Source organism: Sinocyclocheilus anshuiensis, unplaced genomic scaffold, assembly GCF_001515605.1.
Source record: "Sinocyclocheilus anshuiensis isolate Anshui unplaced genomic scaffold, SAMN03320099.WGS_v1.1 scaffold41, whole genome shotgun sequence".
In the NCBI taxonomy this organism is placed as follows: domain Eukaryota; kingdom Metazoa; phylum Chordata; class Actinopteri; order Cypriniformes; family Cyprinidae; genus Sinocyclocheilus; species Sinocyclocheilus anshuiensis.
In genome coordinates, this window is record NW_015539849.1 from 100,318 (window position 1) to 112,090 (window position 11,773).

The 11,773-nt window shown below is 35.8% G+C and overlaps 1 pseudogene; it reads right to left on the bottom strand.

Annotated features, from left to right (window-relative positions):
• The window catches only part of LOC107684601 (uncharacterized), a 25,483-nt pseudogene extending 13,710 nt beyond the window's left edge, over nt 1-11,773 (bottom strand).

The following is an 11,773-nucleotide window of genomic DNA, read 5'->3' on the forward strand; positions in this document are numbered from 1 at the left end:
CGTTCCTATTTTTAGTTTAAAAGAAGTATACTGATAGCACACTTGAATAAACTTATTTTTCGTAAGGCTAGTCCTGAACGCTCACATGACCCTTTCCCCATCCCATTCTCCTCTTTCGTCTCCAGTTGTTTCCTGTCTCTATCCTAACTTTCCTATCACAGAAAGGCCAAAAATATAACTTAAAACAGATACTTGGGTGTACTACACTCAACACAGCAAATTAACTAAACCTTCAGAGGTGGTGCAACTGATATGGCAGGACAGAGACATTTCTAGAAATTCTTGGAATGTGCAGATGAACTCTCTCAGACAGAGTGGAGCTGTCTCTATGCACAGAGTGGTGGAAAGTGTGTGGATGATCTAGTGGATTGTCAAAATAGCCTTTCTTTAAGCCCACATAAGAGAGGGCCCTGTAACTCATTTCCACTCATAAAACCCCTGTGGACCAGTAAGATGTTGTCAGCTGTAAGCAGTCATCAGCTGAAGCTCACATTCATGAATTAATATGTGATGAAATGTTTCTGAAGAAGCTGATGGATCCCAGGAGTCACAGAGATTCATAGGTTAATGAGAAACATAAGCCTCAGTGGTCGTAACAATCCGTACCTCACAGAACTGTTGGTGAGGAGTGAAGCTAGCAGAGCTCCGCTCCATGAACCCAAACCACAATAACACAAACTCAGGGAAGATATTTGACTGGCCCCCAAACCTCCAGTCAGCAAACCTTTCAACCCTTCCTGTCCCATGCTGAGAGAAAAACAGACAGGCAGACAGAGAAGAGAGGTGATTATTAAACCTTTAAAAACACACTGAAGATGGGAAAAAATACTTGCTGAAACTAGTGAAACAAAGTGCTAAATATTTTCCAAAGTATACTCTAACTCAGTCAGTAGGATGGCATTGTAAGGAGCCATTCACACAAAACACATTCTTGTGTAAAAAAGTGGAACAAAATTGCAAGGTCTAGAGACATTTCTTTTAGGAATTCCTTTAACCTCTTTTAACGTGAGCAATGCATTTTTATACCAGTGTGTCAGGCGTGAGATGCTGCAAAAGAAACAATATGTGAGTGCAATGGTCAAACACGTCGGTCTAGATAATGTTTACATGCAACCAATGGAACACCAGCACACTGAAATGCAAAAATATGTTCTGTGTGAAAGGCCAACAAATAATAATTCCAGCTATGCCAAAGTTATGGGTTTGATTCCCAGGATTATGGCAAAAAAAAAAAACAAACAACAAAAAAAATATATATATATAATATTATGGGATTGCAACAAGTTGTTTTTTTAAAAGGTTGAGCATTGTTGATACTGGGAATAATTTCATTTTCTAGATGTAGAAAACTTTTGTACCTTTTAGGTACTAATATGTGCATTTCAGATATTAATATACACCTTTAAGGTACCAATATGGATGCTTTAGGTACAAAGGTGTAACTTTTGAAAAGGTATCGCCCCAGTGACAGCTTTTGTACCTTTATTTCTGAGCAGTGTAACACTTAATATACTGTATGCTTTGAAGTGAAAACTGGAATGCTTGTGCTACACAAAATGTAAATGCAGTGTACGATGACACTTTCAGTGAACTCGGGCTTAACTGTGAAACTGTGTAAACTCACAGTTACAGCTTCTTTGATTATACTGCTTCTTTGAAGCATTATAGTATTGTCACTTTGTGTGACTTTTCCCCCAAACTTGTTAAATGCAAACCATGCCCCACAGCCAATTCTGACGATTTTATTGGTCATATCAATCACAGTGCTGATTGCACATGCAGTATTGTGCAATTTTTCAAGATTTCAGGATTTCAAAGTGCATCTGAGGACATTCACACAATACACAATCAGATGTCCACTCACCGTGTGTAGTCCAGGCAGAGATTGGTGAGGTAGCTGATGCCTGCAGCCTTACCTAATCTTTCCAGAGACCATTCAGTTAGTCTGCAATCAAGTAGCTCCAGCGATCTGAAGGGATAAACTGTCCTCCCCCTCTTCTCCAAAAGAAGGCACTGTCAGAACAAACACATATGCATTAAATTATGCAGCTGGGTTGGTGAAATGCATCTAATGTGGTGAATTTACAATCATGGATTTTACAATTACTATTATTTTGCACACAGTCAACTCCATTTACATTACAACAACACTATGACAAGAACCAATAACACTTTAGCATTGATGGTAAGTTTTGTACATGCAGACACCACTCACTTTTTCTACAGATAATGTACAAATTTGGTTCAATTTTGGTTCATTCCATCATAGTCCAAGAGATTTAAGGCTGGTTTGTACACTCACAGTCACTGCTGCTAATCAATTAGTCACTCAACTGGCTTACTGAAATAAATACACAGAGATCAAAGCTCTTGACAAAACTGCCATGTGTGATCTCTTTCTAACTGTGAGAAAAAGAATAATTACATACAGTTATCTATTGTAGCCTATATGAAGCTCTCCTTGAACGTCATTCCATAGATTAGTGATGATCTACAGTAGTACAAAACCTCCCAGAATCTCATCAACATCTTAAAAATGATCGAGGACCCCTTATAGAACTCCCAGGCACGTATTGTTATAACCATCTGACCGGCACATATAAATCTGTGTATGTGCCAAATTTATATGTTAGGATTGTCCTAACAGCATTCAAGTGCAGAACTTCAATTGCATGCTTATCCACCATATTGTTATCCTTACATTCATTGTCTGCAGGTCAGTGGCATATGGCAGTGATTTTCACAGCATCAAAGCTGTTCTGGAAGTAAATCTCACCCTTTAATTGGACACATTTTTCCAATTTATATGAGCTGAAGTGTGAACATTTTGCCCCTGGAAGGGAATGAAAATAGGTGTGGACTGCAGGATAATAAACGTATGTCAGTAACCATAACATATAACCAGCAAAAGCATGCATTGCCTGAAGAGGGGCCTTTTCATTGGTTATATAGAGTGGTTTAGGAAATGTAATACAATGATATTACAGCATAATTTTGCTAAATTGCACACAATGTTTGGAAACAGAAACCTGGACATATATTTCCAAGAGGTGAACCATGGTTGCATCCATGGTTGATTTGTTGCTTTTAAACCTAAAGTATACTTCTAAAATATACTTCTCCATCAACTTATCACCAAAGTGACGCCGTAGACACGAAAATGTGGAATAAAGTTATTTTTGTTTTCTTTGCGGAAAAAAGTATTCTCGTAGCTTCGTAACTTTACAGTTGAACCACTGATGTCACACGGACTACTTTGTCGATCATCTTGGTACTTTTCTGGACCTTGAATGTGGTAGTTACCTTGCTGTCTATGGGAGGGTCAGAGAGACCTCATATTTCATCAAAAATATCTTAAATTGTGTTCCGAAGATGAACGAAGGTCTAACGGGTTTGGAACAACACGAGGGTGAGTAATTAATGACAGAATTTTCATTTTTGGGTGAACTAACCCTTTACGTATACTATTTTTTCACTAGGGTATATCTACATCTACAGTTGAAATTAAAATCTGAGGGCCACTGTCCTCCAACTATAAACCAACACCTGAACAATTTAAACTAAGTCTTCAAGATCCAAATTAAAATCTACAGGACAGTGGCTCTCCTGGAGCAGAGTTGATCTATGCGAGTTGGCTTCAAAGACAATGCGAGTTGGCTTCAAACTAAATGTTTGTTGATAGGCCTACATTCTGTACTGTATATATCAGTTTTAAATAATAAAAAAAAGTTTAGAACGTGATTTCATCTCTCAGGTTTTTCTTACAGAAGTTACAAGTCTTATAGGGCTGGAAACATAATCAAAAGTTTTGGCAGTAGCAAGTAAATCTCCTGATTTTAGTCAGTTTTTCATGGGTTTGACAACCCGCCATAGCCTCAGAGGTATTGCGGTTCTTGTTGAAAATACAGACCAGTGGTAGGCAGCCAATCACCTCACGAACTAAAAAGCACCACCACAGTGATAATAAGTCCAATTTTCTATATCCATAACAGAACAGAAGTGTCTCTGTGGCAAAACAACGTCTTCAGTTGCTTCTATGGTCTAAGCAAAATCTCACCCAAAAATGACAATTTGATCATCATTTACTCCAATTCCTCATGTCGTTCCAAACTTGTGTGCTTTTTTCTTCTTCATGAAACACAAAAGGAGACTTATATAGCATACTGATTTCTCTTTGCCATGCAGCTACAGTGAAAAGGAATTGCATAAAAGTATCATGAAAACATTATCAGAAATTAATGGGGGCTTGGGGCAAAAATGCCACAAAAATAAACAAATATTCCCCACAAATTTAAGGGGGCCCTGCAGAATTAAACTAAGATGATTACAATTATTGTGTTTAAAGTGAAATGTGAACAATTAATGAAAAGTGTCACTTTGCAGTAGGGCTGGGCGATTTTTCCGATTTTATCGATTAATTCGAATTTAATGTTTTGCCACGATTTAATTTTTTATAAATCGAGGAATCACGATTTTAAATAGAAATATTACAAACGTTAGAATTAGACCCTTTGATAATATGCCAATGGTAACAGTAAAGAGAAAAGAATGATCCAACCGCATGTCGGCGCACGTGATTAACCGTCAAATGCGTCCATGTTTACATAGAAAAAAACAATGGAAAAGCAGCGCAATCGAATGAAAACCTGTAAAGAACTACTACTGTATTTATGATATTTTATATTTGCATCATGGTGACAGGCTGAAAGCTGCAGTTCATTGTTTTTACAGAGCATTTATAGTTAATAGTCTACTGGTGTTTTATCTTCAGTCATTTTGAATTTGAATGACCTTGACTTTTGAGATTTTTTTTTAAAGCATTTTCCTTGTATTATTTCTAAACATATAATATGTATAAGACAAGTTTTTACAAGATGTAATTGTAGTTCATGCATCTTTTTTGCAAAGATATTTAACAAGTGATTTGTTTTATATCATGTTGACAACTTCATGTGTGGTGCACTTGGAATATAATTTTTTTTAACTAGAGGGTTAATAAAGAAAAAGTTACTTGAATCATGTTGTAGTTACATTTTCAAGTTGACTTGTTAAAAAGCGTAAAAATCGAGAATCGGTCAAATGTTCTGACAAAAAAATCGAGATTTTATTTTTTTTGCCATATCGCCCAGCCCTACTTTGCAGTATTATATTTAGATATGCGCATGTTGCATCAGATTTCTTTTTATGTGTTTTTTTTTGCAGTGTTAAGCATTATAACCAATCACACATGTTTCTGTTGAGCTTATGAATGCAATGGCCAATCAGAGGCATAAATTACCCTCTTAAGACCCGGCAAAACATTTTAGGATTTTTTATTTTATTTTTTGATGTCATTACATTGTTTAGAGCATTAAAATAAATGTAAACAAAAAAAAATTAAAAAATGATATTTCATTCATAAGTTATGCTACGTCCTTGGTAGAGGACATCGGGACTCAATTTATGTATAAATCACCAATACATTTTTAGTTTTCAGGATTTTTTTTTTGTACCAAACTTTGTATAAAGATAATTCTCAACTATGTTATAACAGAATGATTTGATATACCATTTTTCTTCATGCAAAATGTGTGTAAAATGGCCACAAACAGGTTTTCTCGTTATATATAATGTATCTATAAACTAAATCTAATTTGCATATTAATGTGTTTTTGGGGCAACATGTAATGAAATAAGAAGTGTAATATTGAGAGTAATAATTGACAAGATTTTCATAACAATATATAATATTTCATAGGAATATTGAAATATATTTTCTTTCCCTGACACACAGTTAAATTTTTTTTTTAAAGATTTAAATGACAATTACAAAATATCATATTTCCATAAGAGTGTCACTAAATTAATATCAGACATTTTTGAAGACCAAGGAGAGGGAGTGGTCATGGTGAAACATCCAAACATTTAGTATCTCTGAAAAGCCCTGAATGTGCTCTGTACAGGACATCCAGATGTAAAACTGTGGCATGTATAGTCTCAGAGAAATTCACTAAAATATAATGTCCTCATATGAGGATGCAGGGTCTCAGGAGGTTAAGGCTATTTACATTATGCAACTGTTGTGTAAATACATATATGCCACCTTTAAGCAGCATTAAACAGTTTGTCGATAACATTTTATTGGTAACAGTTTATTGTATCCTGACTGATTGAAGTAATTGGATAAATGTATGCATCTGACAAAAGACAACACAGATATGTTTAATAAGGTAATTATAAAAAAATGTCCTTCAATCTAGAAATCAATTCCAGGATGCAAATATTTTCTCAAGAGTATGCTAATATTGATAATGCATAAAAGTATCATGAAATTGATCCCATAAGATTTTTTACATTTGTATTGCCTGAAGTATGTAAAATGATGTGGAAATGCACAGACAAAAAGAATGTGAATGATGGAAAGGAAGAGAGAGAGAAAGCAGGTGCATTTAACATGTAAAGCCAAAATGTTTTGCAACAAAATGCCGAGATGATAAAAAAAATAACAACCTGAAACCTGAAATTGTTGTGTAATGCAGAACTCTTTCCAAAGCTAAACTGATCCAGTGTTAAGTTAACATGTTAACAGTTATGCCTCATTACCATTTACTGCTGAAATAAAAGACACATATCTTACTGTGAATGATGTGGCTGAACAAACTTTTTTTTTTTGTTTGCACAGGAAGGTTTGGGTTGTATTGCAGCAGACTTGGCTGCCCTGGTGTACACTTTCTCTCTCTTTTGTGCTGGAACAAGCATCCTGAGGCTAAATGATTTCCATAAATGCCAATCACAAAACTAGTATATACAGTAAAGTGGGATCGGTGCTCACCAGCTCAGCTATATCTTTTTGCTTGAGAGACTGACTCCAGATGTGGAATTCTTCTGCATGTGTGTAACGCTCGTCTCGTATAGCCATTAACAGAGGCTGAAGGCTGGGGAGAACAACGTCTGCAGGCCCACAATCTGGCAATGACAGCGTTATCTACAGGGGAGGGAGAGGGACAGACAGAGGCAGTGAGTGAGAAGGAGATGCGTGCAGCAGACATTTTAACAGAACATTCATATAAAGGGAGTCACTGATTAACAGGTGAGTCTCATTAAATCTGTCAATGAACATGTCAATTTCACCCCAAAAAGATAAGAAAAAGTGACCGTGACATTATTTTAATGACAACTGAATACATTTCCCCTGAACCCTGTATTGTAATACGAAAAAAATATATTTCTTTTGACTGTAAAGCACAAAAAGCAATGTAAAGTAAAATCTCATTGGTTCCTACAGGTCATGTGACTAAATATCATGATGTTTCAGAAGCACAGAGGTTTGACACCAGTTGAGGTGATCAATAAATTAATTTAAGAGGAATAAAGACTTACATTTGCATCTGTTCATCATACACATCATCTGTTCATAATACATGTCATGGCTTCAGAAGAATATGTGCCAGTATCCACAAATTTTGCATTTCAAATAAAGTAAGAGAAATTCAATTAAATATGTTGCACAAAATGTATCCAACTAACATTTTACTCTTTTATGTTTATGGAAATTTGAAAATAATATTGAGGAATCTTTATGTCAGTTGCTTTCTGACTGTCGAATTGTACAGACTTTATGTATGTATGTATGTATGCAGGGATTGAAATTAACTTTTTCACTCACCAGCCAATTTGGCTACTAAATTTTAATATGGTGTCTAAAACGTAAGTCTCTAAATATTAACTTATTGTTTATTGAACTGTTGTATAAAATAAATATCACATTTGTAACCATGCTGATTTACCATTCGTACTATCCGTCTCTTTGATTTGTCATCAATTTTCCTCTTGCGGCCACGTCCAGGGAGGTTGGCTACAGTGCCATGGACCTTAAACTTCTGAATAATATGTGCAACTGTAGTAACAGGAGCATCAAGCTGCTTGGAGATGGTCTTATAGCCTTTTCCTTTAGCATGCATTTCTATAATTTTATTTCTAATCTCTTGAGACAACTCTCTCCTTAGCTTTCTTTTGTCCATGTTCAGTGTGGTGCACACCCTGATACCAAAAAGCACAGTGAGTACTTTTCACCATTTAAATAGGCAGACTGACTGATTACAAGTTTGAAGACACATGTGATGCTAATTACAGGACACTATGGAGCTAGATTGATCTGAATAATAATTCACGCAAAAGACATGATGCATACGTGCAAATCCCAATTCACATTCATGAAACCTAATTCATGTGCACGAAAAAAAATATATATTCACAAAACCAATTCACGTGCACAAAATAAGAATATATATTCATAAAATACGTTTCACAAATGCAAAACACAATTCACAGATGTACAAATGTGTACAAAATTTTTGAATGTTAAAAATTCAGGAGTCTATCATGGGCTGTGAATGTGAATCGCCTTGGATTTGTGTGTGAATTTTGAGACCTTCCTGGCAGCGAACTACTGCCAGCGGGACACTCGTACTCTTTAGCCAATCAGATTTGACCCCGTCTGTCGACCAATCATAACACACTGTGGGCGTATTAATCGCGTGCCCTGGGCGTGCCTGCCTGGATGCTGACGTCATCAGCGCGAGACCACCGTTCAAGTTACGATTTAGCAGATGTATTTGCAGTTGATCGTTTTATTTCAGTTAACTAGCCAAGTAAAGGTTTATCGTTTTATTTTTGCATGTTTACTTAAAACTTGGAAGTTAAATCAGTCGTTTAGACACTCGCTAAAGTGAACAATGTAAGCCAGTGGCTGCTGTTTAGTTTGTGAATATATATATTTACAAAAAACAATTCACATGCACAAAATAAGAATATATATTCATAAAATACGTTTTACAAATGCAAAACACAATTCACAGATGTACCAATGTGTACAAAATTTTTGAATGTTCAAAATTCACGAGTCTATCATGGGCTGTGAATGTGAATCGCCTTGGATTTGTTTTTGTTCACGAACACTGGGTGGCCAATGTCCAGCCTAGCTCCCACTTAGGCTAACCCTGCCCTCATAACCATAGCTTTATAGTGATGAATAGACCTCACGAGAACTCAGTGTATGAACAACGGGACATTTGTACTTACCATTTGTGCAACAAGATGCAGTGTTCAATTAATACACACTCATTGTTTTCCTTGATTTTTCAGGATTTAAACACTTTGGCACAACATCTGGATGACAGTTACAGACGTCTTCATTCACATTAATCTTTATCTCTTTCATGTACATCACCTTTATGTATTCATTTCTTAATGTAATCAACATTCATTTACTTTTCATATTATATTACTGTGATTAACCATTGTTAATGTTATTCTTATGTTGTGTTGTGTATTGTAATCTCAAAGATTTTTACATCAAGACGAGCAGCAGTTGTGTTTGCTTGGTAACAGTTGTGGGATTTATGCTGATCAGACAAAGACTGATCATAAAGAAGAATGCAACAAAGATTATTCAGTAATCTTTATTTAGTTATTTTATCACTTTATCTCATGCTTTCTGCTCTTTCTGTATCTGCATCTCTTGTAAAAATATAAGAGTTAACATGCCAAGGTGTTAACTGCTTTGAATATCAGACCAAAACCTGGCACGTCCTGACAGAGAGAGATAGTGAAAGACTGGATCTTAAACATTTGATTAATTGACTTTTCACATGATTACACTGATACAATTATCATTCAGCCATAAAATTAACTTGAAAAGAATGCTAAAGACTCTAAATGAGACACTATACCAGCCATTCAGTGTAACTGAGGTTTAAATACTGTGAACTTCTAGCACAGCGTCAAACTGGTATCAAGCCAGTCTCAGACCTATGCGAGAGACATATATTCAACTGTGCTACGTTTGTACTCTATAATTGTCTATTCATATTTCATGTTACAGGCACATTGCAATGAATCATGGTCAGGTCATTTCATGGACATTCCCAAAGTATTCAGAAAACTTTAATAAATCTTATACAGCAACTGTAACAACTGACTTGTTTTGAATGTTTTAATTCTGACATAAAACCAGAACAATAACAAGAACATTTCACAATGCATAAAGCTTTACACCTTGAACATGTACAAAGTTATGGGGTCCTGTTATAAACAAAACAAAACATGTAGTAATGATGCATGACTTAAAAAGCTGTTGAAACTGTCAAAAAGAATGGGTTGCAACATGACTGTTTTGAAAGAGTTACAGTTCCAAATGAAACTTCTAGATTCACATCAGCTCATAACTTGTGGCAGGGGATGAAGTAGGAATAGTCTCAGCAGCTACTTATACATCATCAGCCTCACAATTCTGAAATAAATAGTATCTGCAGCATAAACAAACTTAAATGAAATGTACACAGTCTCCAATGTGTGCATGTTATCACACTGTCATCACTTGAATGCGAGCCATCACAGGACTTTACACACAAGACAAGCTCTGCTGTGACAGCTCTTTCATATTCTCAATAAACAAAAAGTATATTTTCATAATCTTATATTTATTTACCACATGTCCCATCAGTAAAAACATTATTCTATGCTTTACACTGAGTTTCTGAATCTAATATCTTAATGTGGTATGGCATCCACGTGGATAATGATTCTTTATTAAATAAACATAAGAATTGATCAATATTAAATCAAAATACTCTAAACAGCAGCCGCTGGCTTACATTGTTCATGTTAGCGAGTGTCTAAACGACCAATTTAACTTCCAAGTTTTAGGTAAACATGCAAAAATAAAACGATAAACCTTTACTTGGCTAGTTAACTGAAATAAAACGATCAACTGCACTTACCTCTTCTAAATCGTAACTTGAACGGTGGTCTCGAGCTGATGACGTCAGCATCCAGGTAGGCACGCCCAGGGCACGCGATTTTTATGAATATTTATTCTGATGTTGTGCATGTGAATTGGTTTTTGTGAATATATATATATTTTTTGTGCACGTTAAATATTTCTTATGCATGTGAATTGGGTTACGCATGTGTGCATCGCGTCTTTTGCGTGAATTATTATTGAGATCAGTATGGCTCCATAAAAATCTGCCGTAGATAGGCGCATCGATAATCGCAGGAAAGTAGCGGTAAATGGATCGGCGGGTGTTAATTTCAAACCCTGTATGTATGTATTGATTGATTGCAAAAACGAATTTAAGGAAAACTTTGATACGTTGACAATTTTGTAAACTTTATCATTCTGAATGCCAAATTCTTTGATCACAAATGTCCATTGTTAAAACCCCCTCCATATCTGGTTGTGAAAATGTAAACATAAGTAAGCAAATAAATAAATAAATAATACTGGAGTGTTATGGATTCATTTCACACTTGAAAGGTTTGGAGCACTTTCATCACATGGACAAAAAAAAAATAGACTTTCATAACAAAAGCAGCTTAAACATACCTCAATATTCGTATATATATATTGTGTTCCGCAGTAGAACGAAATGCATACGAGCTCGGAACGTAATGACAGAATAAAGTAAATTACAACATTTTGACTATTCCTTTAAGTGTCTTTCAGTAATCTTAACAATCCAAGCTAACAGTTCATACATTTTGAATGGACTTGAATTTCAACTTCTCGGTTTCCAGCCCACTTCATTAGCCGCATTAACAGTTTTACTCTGTAAAGTACCTTTCTGAGAGGCTCCTGTTTGTCGCTGTGGTGAAGAATGTCCTGCTTGAGCACTGCACTGGGACAGCTGTCAGTCTGCATGCAGTGATGCTCGTATCTTCTCCAGAGCTCGCGGAGCTGCACCACTACATCATCGGCGGCGCTCGACACTGCAGACTGCGTCTTTCGCAT